This window comes from Protopterus annectens, chromosome 4.part0 (assembly GCF_019279795.1).
Source record: "Protopterus annectens isolate FY-2018-M chromosome 4.part0, PAN1.0, whole genome shotgun sequence".
NCBI lineage: Eukaryota > Metazoa > Chordata > Ceratodontiformes > Protopteridae > Protopterus > Protopterus annectens.
Window position 1 is genome coordinate 661,272,437 of NC_056733.1, and position 18,030 is coordinate 661,290,466.

At 41.5% G+C, this 18,030-nt stretch overlaps 1 protein-coding gene across 1 annotated transcript in view; it reads left to right on the forward strand.

Moving 5' to 3' along the window:
* ATXN2 (ataxin 2) overlaps nucleotides 1–18,030 on the forward strand; it is a 2,781,632-nt gene that overhangs the window by 1,745,948 nt on the left and 1,017,654 nt on the right. The gene's annotated exons all lie outside the window — the stretch shown is intronic.

The following is an 18,030-nucleotide window of genomic DNA, read 5'->3' on the forward strand; positions in this document are numbered from 1 at the left end:
TAATAATCCAGGTCTCACATTAGAAAGATGTAAAGGAAGTGTGCATGTAGCTCGTGTGTGTGTGTGTGTGTGTGTGTGTGTGTGTGTGTGTGTGTGTATATATATATATATATATATATATATATATATATATATATATATATATATATATATATATATATATATATATATATATATATATATATATATATATATATATATATATATATATATGTATATATATATATATATATATATATATATATATATATATATATATATATATATATATATATATATATATATATATATATATATATATGTATATATATATATATATATATATGAATATATATACACACACACACGCATGTGTGTGTGTATGTATGTATGTGTGTATGTGTGTGTATATATATATATATATATATATATATATATGTATAGTTGGTTGACTAACATGAATGCTGACATCCTTAAGGTAAACCACTCTGTCAAAAATGGAAACCTCAACATCTGATGTCCTTTTCATTCTTCCTCACGAATGGGCTATGGATCTGATACTCATATCTGACTGGGCCACATCTACAAGACTTAGGATCCGAATCTCGAGCTCCTCCTTCTACCCATAATGCTCTATTCCATCCCCAACTCCTCAGATGTCATTTGCCTCCATCGCATCAAGATGCAGATCCTGGTCTCGAGTTGTGTTAGTGTGAACTTTGATTGTTATGTTGTAAACTTTGGGTTACTGTTTTAGCTTCTTACAGTTTGTCTAACTTAATGTCCAAAAGGCAGGAGACCAGGTTCCAGTCCACACAAATAGCGGTTATTGAGCGCTTTTGTCTCTTGAATAGAAACTTCTTCAGAATAACACAGCATATTACCGAACAGCCTTCTATATGCTATTCCAACAAATTAGTCATCATTAACTAATTAATAAAATAATGTCTTGAGAGGGCACAGAAACATTTAAAGAGCAACACACACACACACACACATTGTATGTATATATATATATATATATATATATATATATATGTATATGTATATATATATATATATATAAGAAAAAATGCGATTAGAAGCATATAAAAAATTAGCTTATTATAGGATATATTTAATTGTCAAGTATTTTTTATATGCCTTTAATCGCAGTTTTTCTTTTTTTACTGTGAGTGCAATATATATATATATATATGTTGCTTTTTAAATGTTTATATGTCCTTTCAGCACATTATTTTATTAATTACTTAATGACTAATTTGTTGAAATAGCATATATATAAGGCTGTTGGGTAATATGCTGTGTTATTCTGAAGAAGTTTCTATTCAAGAGACGAAAGTGCTCAATAAACGTTGTTTGTGTGGATTCGATCCTGGTCCCCTGCTTTTTGGATATCACAGTTTGTGTGGAGCTTTGTTTTCATAGTTTATCTAACTTAGTTCTTGTCTTTCGTCTCTCCGTCTCCCTCACTTAACGTTTAGCATTTTGCTGGTGTTAGGGTGTGCTTTTTCTTCTTTACTTTCCTTTCTAAGTGCCTTTTGGCATGTCTTTTATAGCTATATATATATATATATATATATATATATATATATATATATATTGTGTTAGATTATCATATTTGAGTGTTTAAAGTTAGTTGTAGTGTGTGTAGCAGTTATGCTAGTCATTTCAAGAACTTCTTGTATTTTTGGTGTAATTCTTTCCTGTAGCCATGTCTGAAAAACCCTCTGGTTTTAAGAGATTCCAATTCCCATGCCCACAAGAAGTTTGTCTACTTCCTGGTTCCTCAGCATCTGAAGTGACATATGTGCTGCCTTTAATCGAAGGGCCATCTCCAATCACCGTAGTAAGCTATTACTTTAACGACTTACAGCATCATCATCATCATCATCATCTTGTGGTGCTCAAACCCCATTAAAATTACATCATGCCTCCGAAGAATCCAGAAAGAGGGCCCTTCCGAAGTCACGAGTGCTTCATTGGTGCCTTCTGGAAAACCTGCTAAGACTTTGGATCCAACAACAGCACCATCTCCTTTGGATCCACAGTCCTCTTCGGATCTGACAGGAGTGATGACCATCACTAGTTCACCAGTACCTTCCACCTCCTGCTTGGATCACAGACCTTTGTATCTGGGAGTTAGGATTCGGTCAACAGAATTTCTGTCAAAGCCTGCTTCTCCGACTTTGCCATCGAACTTGTTTGACACTCCTAGGAAACATTCCAGACCTGCATCCATGGCATCATCCAGAGCCTTTAGGATATTGACTGATGAAGCTATGGACAGGATGATGCAAAGATTTTTCAAGGCTCAGATCCAGATGGGGCTCTTGCTAACTCTGTCCCCTCTTGAATCAGTGAGTGCAACTGACCATCCAGTTTTGTCTCCTCCTCTGATCAGACCTGTGGTCTCAGAGTCTCAGGATCCAAGATCTTGAGAGGGTTGACATCTGATCCAAGGAAGCTCCCTTCCTCGACTCTGATGGTTTCCATGACCAACTTTGCTCTGACACTGTTGGATTGGGGCAGCTCTGATAAGAGAGGTCAATGCCAGCTCTGAGGGGTTGGGTTCAGCTCCTACTTTCAGATCCGTCTGCTCCCCTTGATGCCTTGACTCTTGACAGTTTAGGTCCGATTCTCTCTGGAGGGCTAGGATCCGGGGTTGCTTCCAACCACTCTTCCTTGACTGCCTTGGCTCCGGGCGGGGAGGTGTCCCCGGATCGTTGGCCGCCTTGGTAGTAGAAAAGACCTTCTGTCTGCACAGAAAGCCATCCTCTCATATCTCTGGTCCTGCCCCCCCCCTCGTCCCACATTGGGTCTGAGATGTGACCCCATCATTTCTGCTCCTGAGGGTCAACCAGCTCCGGGAAGCTTCCATCCTAAGTCCCCCGTTGAATTCCCCTCTTCTTCCGACACCTCCCCCAAGCACCTCACTGAAGAGAATGTGCAAGAGTAGGCACATAGACTCCCCTGTGGCGCGTCTCACTGAAGACACAGACTTTGATGAGGGAAAAAGATCCCCTTGAGTACCACCTCACGACGTCTCCTTTGGAGACATTCTGGAAATCCTTAAACAGAAGTGTGGCTGGTCTTTCCATCCTCCTCCTCCTGAGGAGTTGGTGTTATTGGAGGCTTTTGGGGTTGGCCCATCTGTGTCTTTGGTGACCCCCCCCCCCCGCACTAATTTATTGATCTAGTTTCCCACCAGACTAGGAAGTGACAGGACACTGTTGAGCCCATCCCCAAATGTCCAGATAAATTTCTAGTTCATGCATCAGACAGAACCCGTTGAAGTAAGGGTGACCCTGTTGATACCATACTTGAGGTGGGAGCCATTAAGAAGGAGCTAGCCAAGCAAAGCTCCTCTGTCCAGCCACCAAACAGGGAGTCCAGAGTGGTGGACAGATTTCGAAAGCACATCTATGCCTCAGCCACATTCGCACTGAGGTCATTAAATTACCTGACATTTTACTTGCTTACAGAGAGATTTGATCAAGGAGCTTTCAAACTCTGTCCATGTCTGTGTAGGATCTGAAGAAGGTTTCTCCCCAGTTGGTTACTCTTTCATCTGTTACCATTTCATCGATGAGGCTGATTTCCTACACAGAGGAGGGTGCCTCACGAGCAGCTGGTTTTAGGCATTCCTATTTGGAGACGTGCCTGGATGAAACTATGTGACTTTGTGGAACACTTCAAAGCTTCTTTTGTAAATACCTCGTTTGATGGCTCCTCCTTGTTTGGGCTATCAGTGAAGGATACGCTTATCCTCAGTGAGCAGGAAGGAAAGACCGTGTCTGCCACTGAAATCAGGTTTTCTACTCCTTGTATAACGTTCTGTAGAAACCAGTGAAGTGGGAAGAAAATGTGGTTCTGGAAATCTCAAAGACCTTTTCAAGACCAGCATGTGGACACTTCCTCCAGGGGCAGGGGAGGAGGTTCCAATGGCAGGCATCGCCCCAGAGGCAGAGTGGGATCCTCAGAACCAGGGCGTCAGACTCCTTCTCTGATAGGCCCTATCAGCTCTCCTGAAGTGCTACCTGACTGTCAATCTTTGGAGGCAGTCAGGGGTTGTTTCCCTGCACCTGGACAAATCTTAGAAACAATGCATGGGTGCTAAGCATAATATCCAGAGGTTACTACATTCACTTTTCCCTTCCACCTCCTGTTACAAGGTTGAAACTCCTGGACGTTCCACCCAGTCAGAGGGAGTATACAGCTCAAGAGGTTCAAAAAGCTTCTGCAAAAAAGTGCCATCCAGGAGGTCCCATCTGAACAAATAGGAAAGAAAACCGGGGACCTGAGACCAATTCTGGATCTAAGCCTTCTGAATTGGTATGTAAAGGCAAAGTTTTGAAAGGTTATGGTTCAGTCCATCCTGCCTCTTCTGCACCAGGATGATTGGATGTGCTTATAGATCTCCAGGATGCGAACTATCATATCAAAATAGACAGATGCTCCAGGAGACACCTGTGGTTTCAGCTGGGAACCAGTCACTACCAATTCAGAGCACTGTTGTTTGGAATCACCGCAGCCCCGGATATTCACCAAATGCATGGCAGCTCACCTGAGGCTCAGAGGATTCCAGGTGTTTCCCTATCTCGACAATTAGTTCCTCACCGCCCCAACCAGAAATCAACTTCTACAAGCCAGTGATTACTTGCTTCAGCTCTCAAACTCCCGAGGCATCATGAAAAATCATGCCAAGTCGAACCTGATTCCTGTACTTTGGAATTTATGGGAACTCAACTGGATGCTATGACTCAAGTGGCTTCATTGCCTTTTCATCGCATCAAATCTTTGAGAAATCAGGCATGGCACTTACTGTCTAATCAGTTCCTTCAGTGAAACTAGTGTTACAAGCTCTTTGGTCAGTGTAAGCTGCCATTATTCTAGTCCCTCTTGCAAGGTTCTTCATGCAAATCCTCCAGTGGACCTTGGTGGTACAGTAGTATATTCCTTTTTTTTTCTTTTTTTTTTTTTTTTTTTTTTCTTTTTTCAAACACGTTTATTGAATTATCACTTGTGATATAGGCGAATTTGCAGTCATATAAAAAAAGTAATTGGATAATCAAACTTTATGCTTCACATATATTATGTGCAATATATAACCTAAGTAGTAATACATAAATTCTTCAATTCCTGCCTTTTCTTTTTAGCAAGAAACATCTTTATTAAACCATCACTTAATATATAGACAATCATACATTTACAGTGGATATAAAAAGTTTACACACCCCTGTTAAAATGCCAGGTTTTTGTGATATAAAAAAATGAGACCACAATAAATAATTTCAAAACTTTTCCCACCTTCACTGTGACCTATAACCTGTACAATTCAATTGAAAAACAAACAGATCTGTTAGGGGGAAAAATATAAGAAATAAAAAACGTACAATAAGCTGGTTGCATTAGTGTGCACACCCTTAAACTAATAATACTTTATTGACGCACCTTTTGATTTCTTGGGTAGGAATCTTATCAGCATGGCACATCTTGACTTGGGAATATTTGCCCACTCTTCCTTGCAAAAGTGCTCCAAATCTGTCAGATTGTGAGGGCATCTCTTGTATACAGCCCTCTTCAGGTCACCCCACAGATTTTCTATTGGATTTAGGTCTGGGCTCTGGCTGGGCCATTCCAAAACTTTCATTTTGTTCTGGTGAAGCCATTATTTTGTTGATTTGGATGTGTATGCTTGGGTCATTGTCATGTTGAAAGGTGAAACTCCTCTTCATCTTCAACTTTCTAGCAGATGCGTGAAGGTTTTGGGCCAAAAGTGACTGGTATTTGGAACTGTTCATAATTACCTCCACCTTGACTAAAGCCCCAGTTCCAGCTGAAGAAACGCAACCCAAAGCAATAATATTGCCACCACCATGCTTCACCGTGGGGATGGTGTTCTTTTGGTGAACTGCTGTTTTTACACCAAACGTACCTTTTGGAATTGTGGCCAAAAAGTTCAACTTTGTCTCATCACACATTTTCCCACATGCTTTTGGGAGACGTGATGCATTATGTTGCAAATTTTAGTTGGGCCTGGATGTTTTTCTGTGTAAGAAAAGGCTTCCGTCTTGCAACCCTACCCCACAACCCAGACATATGAGAATACAGGAGATTGTTGTCATATGTAGGACACAACCAGTACGTGCCAGAAATTCATGCAGCTCCTTCAGTGTTACTGTAGGTCTCTTGGCAGCCTCCCTGACCAGTTTTCGTCTTCTCTTTTCATCAATTTTGGAGGGATGTGCAGATGTTCGTGTTTCACTGTTGCAGTCATTACACTTGGGTTATCCTGCTGGCAGGCTACCCGTAGTCGGCCTGACTTCCAAAGTCTAGGTCCGGCGTCAGTTGTTGTCGCCACTTCCCTGACATCAGTGCGCCAGGGGTATAAAAGATGCAGCCGACGTCATTTTCTTCAGTCTTTCTTGCCGTGCGGTGCCCGAAGCAAAAGCAGTTCGCAAGTGCCAGTCAGCCGACTCCTGAGATTTTCAAAAACGAATTTCAGATCCGAAGTCTTCATTAAAGCTAAGTCCCCGTTGGGGAAACTTTTTTCTTGCTCCAGTCCGATTTCCGTAAAAGTTAACAATTGTATTTCTTGTGGGAAGCAAATACCTCATAAGGATTTTCATTTTTACTCTATTCCTTGCCTAGGCCCTGATCATAACGTTGCTAGCTGTCGGTTTTGTGCTAGATTTAACCAACGCACTATTAAGCGTCGGTTTGATTTTGCCTTTCATTACTTTGGCCGAAGATTCAATTATATAATGCCGTCGGAACAGCCGATGACCGGAGTTTATAAGAAGCGCATGGAAAAAGAAAAGGACAGGCATCCAAGGTCCAAAACTGATGAGGCTTCAGCTAAGCCAGTCGCCGGTTTGACGGTTCTCAGTGAGGTGCTTTCGCAGCCCCTGGCACCCGCTACCTCAGAGCCACAGGCCGCTGACAACTCCCATGTGGAGCCAGCTAGGCCTCTGGATATTTAAGGTACTGGACACTCTGAAACTATTCCCTCAGATGGGTCTGGAGCCGCTGAGCAGGCATCTGCTTCTGAGGGTGTTTTCAGACCTACACAGTTATATGTAAAGCCTACTTCAGCTTCCAAAGCAAAGACTAAAGCAGTTCTAAAGACAAAGAAACAAGTACAGCATTTTCTTGGACAGACTACCATGCCCAAAAAACAGATGCTCAAAATGGCTGAAGACCTAATTACCTTGATCAGAGGTTCCCATCCCCCTCCTGACAAGAGGCCTAGGCAAGAGACAGAATATGAATCTTCAGATCAGGTTTCCATTTCCTCTGACTCCTCTTCTGAACAGGAATACTCTCTTCCTCCTTATGAGGATTCTGATGCTGAAGAATCTATCCCTTCAGCCTCACCGCCTGAGGATTATTCATTTGGGAAAACCCTGCATACCATGAGGGAGCACTTCTACTGGGAGAGCCAAGACTATTCAGAATCTAAGAAAATACTTAGAGATTTCCTTTTACTACCTCAGCACAGGGCTTTGGCTATTCCTCCTGTGTTAGATATTGTAGATGATGTATTTTCAGAGTCCGGACTTTCTCCTGACTCTTCCTCCTGCCCCTGTTAAACCAGACAGATACTACAGGGTTCCAGATACTGCAAGAAACCCTATCCCCTCTGATAGAGAGTCAAGGGCACTAGACAGATGGGGAAAAAAGGTTTACACTTCTGCTACTTTGGCTGTGAGGGCTTTAAATTGTCAATTTCATATGCTTAAATATCAGCAATACTTAATGTCAATGCTAAAACAGAAAATGTCAAATTCTGATTGTGCAGAAAATAAGGAAATGCAGGATTTATTGCATGCAATTGAACTAGTGGGAAAGCATACATTGCAATGTGGTTTTGATTCTCTGGAGGCCTCTTGCAGGGCTGCAGTTACGGGTTCTGTCATTAGGAGGCATGCTTGGTTAAAGGAACAGAATCTGCCTGATCATGTTAAAGCAAAATTATTAGATGCTCCATTACAGCAGGATACCTTATTTGGTGTTAAAGCAGAGGAGGTTTTGAAGAAAATGGAGGACAAAGCGAAATCTATGCAAACAGTAAAGGATTTCTTACTCTGAAGCGAGGAGAGTGTGTTGAGGAGATGGAAAGAGTACTTTGAGGGGTTGATGAATGAAGAGAATGAGAGGGAGAGAAGGTTGGATGATGTAGGGATAGTGAATCATGAAGTACAATGGATTAGCAAGGAGGAAGTAAGGATAGCTATGAAGAGAATGAAGAATGGAAAGGCTGTTGGCCCAGATGACATACCTGTGGAAGCATGGAGGTGTTTAGGTGAAATGGCAGTGGAGTTTTTAACCAGATTGTTTAATGAAATCTTGGAAAGGGAGAGGATGTCTGAGGAATGGAGAAAAAGTGTTTTGGTACCGATTTTTAAGAATAAGGGTGATGTGCAGAGCTGTAGTAACTACAGAGGGATTAAATTGATCATTCACAGCATGAAGTTATGGGAAAGAGTAGTGGAAGCAAGGTTAAGAAGGGACGTGATGATTAGTGATCAGCAGTATGGTTTCATGCCAGGAAAGAGCACTACAGATGCGATCTTTGCTCTGAGAGTGTTGATGGAGAAGTACAGAGAATGTCGGAAGGAGTTGCATTGTGTTTTTGTAGACTTAGAGAAAGCATATGACAGGGTGCCTAGAGAGGAGTTGTGGTAGTGTATGAGGAAGTCAGGAGTGTCAGAAAAGTATGTAAGAGTGGTACAGGATATGTACGAGGGTTGTGTGACAGCGGTGAGGTCTGCGGTGGGAGTAACGGATGCATTTAAGGTGGAGGTGGGGTTACATCAAGGATCAGCTCTGAGCCCTTTCTTATTTGCAATGGTGATGGACAGGTTGACAGACGAGATCAGACGGGGGTCCCCATGGACTATGATGTTTGCAGATGACATTGTGATCTGTAGTGAGAGTAGGGAACAGGTGGAGGAGACCCTGGAGAGATGGAGATATGCTCTGGAGAGAAGAGGAATGAAGGTCAGCAGGACTAAGACAGAATATATGTGTGTGAATGAGAGGGAGGATAGAGGAATGGTGAGGATGCAAGCAGTAGAGGTGGCGAAGGTGGATGAGTTTAAATACTTGGGGTCAGTAGTTCAGAGTAACGGTGAGTGTGGAAGAGAGGTGAAGAAGAGATTGCAGGCAGGATGGAGTGGGTGGAGAAGAGTGTCAGGAGTGATTTGTGACAGATGAGTATCTGTAAGAGTGAAAGGGAAGGTCTACAAGAGGGTAGTGAGACCAGCTATGTTATATGGGTTGGAGACAGTGGCATTGACAAAAAGGCAGGAGTTTGAGCTGGATGTGGCAGAATGTGGCAGAATTAAAGATGTGAAGATTTGCACTGGGTGTGACGAGGGTGGACAGGATTAGGAATAAGTATATTAGAGGGGTCAGCCCAGGTTGGAAGGTTTGGAGACAAAGCCAGAGAGGCACGATTATGTTGGTTTGGACATGTGCTGAGGAGGGATGCTGAGTATATTGGGAAAAAGATGCTAAGGATGAAGCTACCATGTAACAGGAAAAGAGGAAGGCCTAAGATAAGGTTTATGGATGTGGTGAGAGAGGACATGCAGGTGGTTGTTGTGACAGAGCAAGATGCAGAGGACAGGAAGAAATGGAAACAGGTGATCTGCTGTGGCGACCCCTAATGGGAACAGCCGAAAGAAGATGATGAGTAAAGGATTTTTTACAGGTACAGCCACCCAGATTTAGCAGGAACTGGCCTACAAAGAATTGGTCCTTTCCAGTGTCAGACAGGCCACAAAGAGGCAGGTACAGACGTCCCAGAGGCAGATCCCAGCACCTGGGCTCATACAGGCCTAAACAGTGGGGTGCTTCTACCTCCAAAAGTGGAGAAGACAAAACACAGCCATACAGGAAACAGTCCCTATGACTTTCCTCTGCCAGCACCAAGCACTTATCTTTTGGCAGCCCCATTAGGGGGAAAACTAGCACTTTTTTTCTCAAAATTGGCACATGATCACCCAGGACAAATGAGTCTTGAATATAGTGTCCCAGGGCTGCAGGTTCCACTTTCACACCCTGCCAAGGCCAAAAGGTATGCCAAACCTGCCACACAATCAATGGGCAGAGGCACAAAAACAAGTTTCATCCCTCATGGACATGAGGGCCATTCAGCAAGTACCACAGCAAGAGCAAGGACAAGGATTTTACTCTAGACTTTTCTTGGTACCCAGAAAAGACAAAGCCTGGAGACCAATACTGGACCTGTCTATTCTAAATACATTTCTGGACATTCCAAAATTCAAAATGTTGACTCTGCAGCAGCTTCTGCCCATGCTGGGCAAGAAGGCTTCGCTTGTAACTTTGGACCTAAAAGAGGCATACCTGCATATTCCAATCAGACAATCTTGCAGAAGATACCTCAGATTCATAGCTGGCTCAATGCACTACCAATTCTCTGCACTGTCCTTTGGCTTATCTACTGCGCCCAGGGTCTTCACAAAATGCCTGGCACCAGTAATTGCATTTTGCAGACAAAGTGGAATTCAAATATATCCTTACTTGGATGATTGCCTTATTCAAGCAGAGAACAAGGACATTCTACTAAGGCATCTGGCGTTTGTAAAAAGATTACTAATTTGCCTAGGGTACACAATAAACAAAAATAAATCAAAACTAGTACCCTCTCAAGAGATAATATTTCTGGGTGCAAGCTTAAATACAACTTCCCAGATGGCTTATCTCACAACAGACAAACAAAGGCAACTGACTTCTTACTTCAAAATGTTGGCAACAAAGACCCAGTTATCTGCAAGAAAAATTCTGCAGGCTTTGGGCTTCATGGCATCCTGCATTCTGCTAATTCCATATGCCAGACTGCATATGAGGAAACTACAATGGTATCTAAAAAGTGTTTGGACTCAATGCTGTCACAGCCTGAAAACATTAATTACCCTCATTCCTTGCCTGCAACAGGAGTTTCGATGGTGGGCACAGGCCTGTCACCACAACAAGGGACAGCCATTCACCCAACCCACAGCCAGGCAGTCAATAACAACAGATGTTTCAGATTATGCCAGGGGGGCCCACATGGCAGGAAAATGTATTCAGGGCACATGGCCCACAAGCCAAAGGCACCTTCATATCAATCAAAAAGAGATGCTAGCTTTTCTGAATGCCCTGACAGCTTTCAAGGATCTACTCCATCCAGGACAACTACTGATAAGGACAGACAATACTACAGTCATGTGGTACATAAACAAACAGGGAGGCACTCATTCCTACCCCCTCTGCAGACAAGCCATGACCTTGTGGGACACAGCATTGACTTATCAAGTACACCTGCAAGCACAATTCCTGCCAGGAAAGAAAAATACTCTGGCAGACGAACTAAGCAGAAACCTCACGGATCCCCACGAGCGGAAACTGGATCCACAAGTCTTCAGCATGATAATAAAGAAATGGGGATGCCCAGACATAGATCTATTTGCCTCCGTCACAACTGCCAACTACAGAGATTCTGCACAAGGACGTATCACAAGCAAACATGGAAAGTGGATGCTCTATCATTCAGATGGAAAACCCTAACAGTATATGTCTTTCCTCCTCTGCCTCTCCTCCCCAAGGTACTCCTAAAGGTCAGACAAGAGAAGCCAAAAATGATTCTGATTGCTCCAGACTGGCCCCGACAGCACTGGTACCCAATCCTAAAGAGCTTGTCTCAAGGCCCAGCCTGGACATTGCCTCTAATTCCTCATTTACTGACCCAACAAAACAATCAGATCCTGCACAGCCAACTCAGAACCCTAAATCTGGCAGCATGGCGGATAATGTAGCCATTCAGAACACACCTCTCTCTAAAGCAGTGATGGATGTTATTTTGGAGGCCAGGAGGCCCAGTACCAGAAAATCTTATGCAGAAAAATGGAAAAGATTCTGTGCTTGGAACCAGGCACAAGGAATTGACACGTTTGTACCAAATATTCCTCAGATTTTACAATACCTAACTGTGATGCTGGACAAAGGCCTATCCTTTTCATCAATTAAAATCCATGCCTCTGCCATTTCAGCTCATTACAATATGGAACCACCAATTTTTTCACATCCGTTGCTAAGACAGTACCTCAGAGGGGCCAAAAACATAAGACCTCCAAGGAGAGCACCAATACCTGCATGGGACCTCAATTATGTCTTGGAAAAACTCACACTGCTGCCTTTTGAGCCAGCCAATACAGCTGAAATAAAGTTCTTGTCTTGGAAAACAGCTCTTTTCCTAGCAATAGCCTCTGCTAGATGAGTCTCAGAGTTACAGGCACTCATCGCTGTGGAACCTTTTACCATTTTCCATCCAGACAGGGTTTCTCTGAGGACGAACCCGACATTTATGCCTAAGGTAATGTCCAGCGTGGCCCTTAACCAAACCATTCATTTGCCTACCTTTTATCCAAACCCACAGAATAAGGGTGAGAGACTCCTGCATTCTTTGGACATACACAGACAGCTACGCTTCTACTTGGACAGAACTAAAGCTTTCAGAAAGACTGAGCAACTCTTAGTAGCATATGCTGCAGGAGTACAAGGAAAGGCCATCTCAAAGCAGACTATTAGAAAATGGATAGGCTACTGCATTCGTTTCTGCTATTCACAACATGGCAAATCAGTGCCTAAGGGCATTAGGCCTCACTCAACCAGAGCAGCAGCCACTTCAGCAGCCTTCCTCGGAGGGGTACCAACCAAAGACATTTTAGAGGCTGCAACATGGAGTTCAGTGCACACTTTTACCAAGCACTACCACTTACATCTCTACTCTAAATCCAGAGCAGGCTTTGCTACTGCAGTTCTGCAGGGCCTTATAGCCTCTCCTAATCCTATTTAGACCCAGCCACCCAACCTCAGCTTTGGGATTCAACCCAAGTGTAATGACTGCAACAGTGAAACACGATGAACATAGTACAGTTGTGTACCTACCATAAATGTAGACGTTCGAGTGTATTCACTGTTGCAATCCAGGTTACCCACCCACCATCCCCCTTTTCTTTGCTGGGACTTATCTGTACTTCTCTATCCTATACAACCTATGTGGTGTATTTGCTTGTAGATGAAGGAAATGTTTATTTTTGTGCATGCATACTTATTGGCATAATTTTCAACCTACCAATTTGAGGGCACCTGGCATTTGGGGCAAGAAAAACTGAAGAAAATGGCGTCAGCTGCATCTTTTCAACCCCTGGTGCACTGACATCAGGGAAGAGGCGACAGCAACCGACGCCGGACCTAGACTTTGGAATTCAGGCCGACTGTGGGTAGCCTGCCAGCAGGATAACCCAAGTGTAATGACTGCAACAGTGAATACACTTGAGCATCTACATTTACGGTAGGTACACAACTGTACTTTCTTTGCAATGTCACTATTATAGCATATCTTCTTCACTTTTTTGATGTCTGTCTTCACTGTGTTCCATGGTATAGCCAATGCTGTGGAAATATTTTTGTACCCTTCTCCTGACTGACACTTTTCAACAATGAGATCTCTTTGATGCTTTGTAAGCTCTCTGCGAACCATGGCTTTTGCTGTAGCAGGCAATTGAGTAAATGCCAGGAAAATCCTACTAGGACAGCTGAACTTTATTTGTGGTTAATCAGAGTCTCTCTAATTGATGGCAGGTGTGTACCCAAGAAGACTGATTTGCTATAATTAAATGAAAAGGTGCTTCAGCAAAGTATTAGTTTATGGGTGTGCACACTTTGCAGCCAGCTTATTGTACATTTTTTATTTTTTATATTTTTCCCCCTAGCAGATTTGTTTTTCAATTGAATTGTACAGGTTATAGGTCACATTAAAGGTGGGAAAAGTTTTGAAATGATTTATCGTGGTCTCTTTTTTTTATATCACAAAAACTTGGCATTTTAACAGGGGTGTGTAAACTAAACTTTTTTTATATCCACTGTATATAAATGAAAACAAACCACACCAAAACAGTCCTAGTTACAAGCATTTTACATCACAAACCATATTGGTACACCCCCATTTGCAAGCATTATACATCACTAATCTACCCGATATTTCTCACTCAAACATTACATAGCTCATTTAAGTCCTGCTGCCTTTTACACCTCATTCCTCCCTTGTTTCTATTTTTCCCACAATTTCCATTTTTCCTATGTAGTTTGCTCCTACCCCTTTCTAAAGTTTTCATTTCCAGTTGTTTTATCTCTGTTACTGTCTTCACTACTTCCAGTGTAGTTTAAAGTTTGATTTCCATTTTCTAGTAATTACTTTTTTGGCAGCCATCGTTATTAGACACAGCAAGGCCTTACCATGTCTATTCAATTCCAATTCTGTATCATAACTCAGAAAAATCTCCCTGCTCTGTCAACCTACTACACTCCCAGAAAATGTTACCAACTACCTATTTCTTCCCCTTCACACCTCCAACATTTCCTGTTTGCCTGAGGTAAAATTCTCTGGAGTATTCTTGAGGTATAAAAATATCTATGTAAACATTTCCAGGCAAAAATCCAAAATCTTCTAGATTTTGTTGCATATTTGGGCGACATACATGTATCCTCCCATTATTTCTTTGTAAATTGCTTATCCAGTCTCTCTTCCCAGTCCTTTCTAACCTCCTCTGATTGATTCTTGTACTTGCGCAATGTTTCATATGCTCTTCTTATACATGCCATGCAATATTTTATATGCTCTGCTAATTGTTCCTTTTTAATGGCAGCCTCTGTTCTAGATTATATTAAAAACTCTACCAGTGCTGGTCTTTCATTTAGAACCCCCCCCCCCATTTCTTTCTCTTTGCCTATACTCTGATATCAATCCCTGATAGCGAAGGCAGTCTCTAACCTGCATTCAAGATAAATTCTTGGTGTCTTCCCATTCTATCATCTTTCCCTGTCTTGCCAATTTTCTCCAATAAATTCCAACTCCCTCTTGCCTATTGTCTGTATCCCTAATTGTAGTCATTCCTATCGGCAAAATCTCCTTTCTCCATTTCCATGTTGGTTTAGTTCTAAGAATACTTTCTGTTACTTTGTAGATATAATATTCTGTATGATTATTGTTATTCTCCTTAAAGGCCTACATCCAAAATCCCAGTATCTCTTTGTTTCTTGAGCTTCCCCCTATTTCATCATCATCATCATTCCTTTCCATTTTGAATTAAAGTTTTCTGCTTGTGTTGTATAGGAGTCTTAACTTTGTAGCTCTGAAATTACCCTTCAAATTGAATAATTCCAATCCGCCCTGTTCTACTGGAAGAATCAGCTTATCCCACTTGACTCTTGCCTCCTAGATAATCCTTCAGCTCTTTATTTATTGCTACCCACAACAACTTCTCTGTTTGATAAAAATATGCCTGACCTGCGTATATGACTAAAGGGACTAAAACCATTTTAACTGCTTGTATCTTACTATCCATAAAAAACTCCCATTTTCTCAGTTTTTCTATTATCCTTTGTTTAGTCTCTTCCCACATATCCTTAGCTGCCACACTAGAATCATTTTTAATCCATACTCCTAAATCCTTAATTTTATCATGTCTGGGCCTAAACAGGTGACCCAGTAAGAATGGAAGTCTCGGTGACAATTGTTAACTTTTTCTGACATTGGTTAGATCAAGAAAAAAGGATCCCCAATGGGGTACTAAGATTTCAACTTCAATTTGGAAACGAAAACTCAGGTAGTGGCCGACCGGCACTTGTGCGAACTGCTTCTGCTTCAGGCTCCTCGGCAATAAAGACTGATGTAATGGCGTTGGCTGCCTGTTTTTATACCACTGACGACCTAACGTCAGTCCTGGAGAGAGAGCATCCGATGCAGAAATAGTAAGCCTCTGGTATTTGGGCCGGCTGAGGGCTACCCTGACAGGGATAACCCAAATGTGATGACTGCAACAGTGAATACACTCGAGCATCTACATTTATGGTAAGTGTACACAACTGTACTTTTTGGCATTACTTTTGCCTTTCTTTTAGCCATTATGGACATGAACACTTTATAATCTTGGTTTAGTATTGAAATGGACTTATTTTGAAGCTGGATCAGATGGATGTTTACCCTTTTTAGGTATTACAGATACCACTACTTTCTTCCAGGACAGTGGTACTTCTCCTCCTCCTAAGAAACTGCTAAACAAAACCTTCCAGATCTTTATCGTTTATTTTTCCCTCCTAGTTTCCAAACTTCCACAGGAATATCATCTATTCCTGGGGACTTTCTAGTAGATTGGTTATACATCACAATTTTTATCTCATTTCCTCCTATCCTACCATTAGTAATTGAGCCTCATCTACCTCTAACCTTGCCTTGACCTATTTAATTCTTCCCTAAATATTTCCTTTTGTATCTTTTCTTGATTTTCATATTTCTCTCCTTTATAGAGACTCATAGAATTTTCGAAATATTTCTAACGCAGGATCTCTTTTTACCTTTCTTGTTATAGGCTCCTTAAGTTTGGTGACACCCCTTTCTGTTGCCTGAATCGTGCTAAATGTTGTGCTCTAGTGTTATCAAAAAACAGTTGCTTAAGAACAGTCTTTCTAAGCTTATGCATGTTATCAAGGTAATCCCTTATTTTCTGCCCAGCATTCTGCAGTTGATCATCTTCTTCTGAGAGATTTTCCCATTCTGCAATACTTTAACATTTGTCATTCCCTCTAAATAATTGTTGTTCTTAACCATAGCTTCCTTTTTATTTACACCCTATTTTTAAACTCCACCTTAACTTTGTCCCACTGCCTGGGTATTTTTTCAGAAGAAATTTCAATCCTCTCTTACAGCTCCTGAATAATTTCCACTACCCATTCCTTGAATTCATCTCTTTTCAACAGCTAGGAGGGAAATCACCAGTGCCTCATTTTTCTGTCATTACCCGGTGCTTTTATTTTAGCTGTTATTGGCATATGATCTGAAATAGTTATTGGGTGAGTGTCTAGACCTTTAACTAAATGCACATGTTCTTGTGAAGTGTAAATTCTCTGTAGCCTGTCTTAATCCAGTTTTTATATCTTGGGGAATAATATGTAAATTCCCTACGAACTCTTATTACTGAATTCACATCTTCCATGCCAAATATTTCCATAATTTTGTTTCCAAAAATCTACCTTCCTTTGTTATAATGGCGGCTGGTGACTTCAAATCAAATGGGGGGCTGTAGGAGACAGCTGAATGGGTGGGGCCAATGGGAAGGGGTGTGGCTAACTAGAAAGGGGCAGAGCTATGCTCAGAACCACAAAACTGGGACTTTAATTAAATATGCTGCCCTGGGTGCCAAACCATCATGAGAGTCCAATCAAGACAAAACAGAGAAGAAGAAAAAAATTTCAATGCATTGGCTACATGACAGCTTACCTAATATCTAGATGGAAACAAAAAGGTTGTGAGGCATGAAAAAATAAATTACTTTTTAAATACATTACTGGAATGCCAGTCGAAATAAAGTATAAAAGAAAACAAGCAGCACTCAACTCAAACCACTTCTCCATGCACTGCAGTTATAATTATAATTTATATTCAGCTTTATAAAAGTACCCGGTAACATGCTGAAAGTAGCAATCTCTGTGATACCGATTACCCCCACTTGTAAAAATGTTTCTTATCCATTTGCTGTGCTGCCTGACAACAACTATCTGTTTCATGGGGAAACCATGATCAAAGTAAAACATGAACAGCAAACAAGAAACAAGCTCAAAATAAATTCCTTAAAGGATTACTGCACAGGTTATGGGCCACACATTGTAGATTGGCATTCTCTATAGTTTACAGGTAAAGCCTACAAAGATGTCTGCAAGTCTCCAACAAATATGAGACTCTGAAAATACTGTAATCCTGTCTTTTATTACAAATACTGTCATATGCATTTCAATACCTAAGGCTTGTACGTTATCTAGCTATGTAAATATTCTCTGCATGGCAACAACAAAAATTTTATTTATTTTATTTATTTTACATTTGTTGACCGGGCTAGTCCAACTGGATACATGTCCATTTTCAGTGGAGGCCCGGGGAGAAAAGCTCCAAGATCATGGTTACATAAACAAATACAATGATGA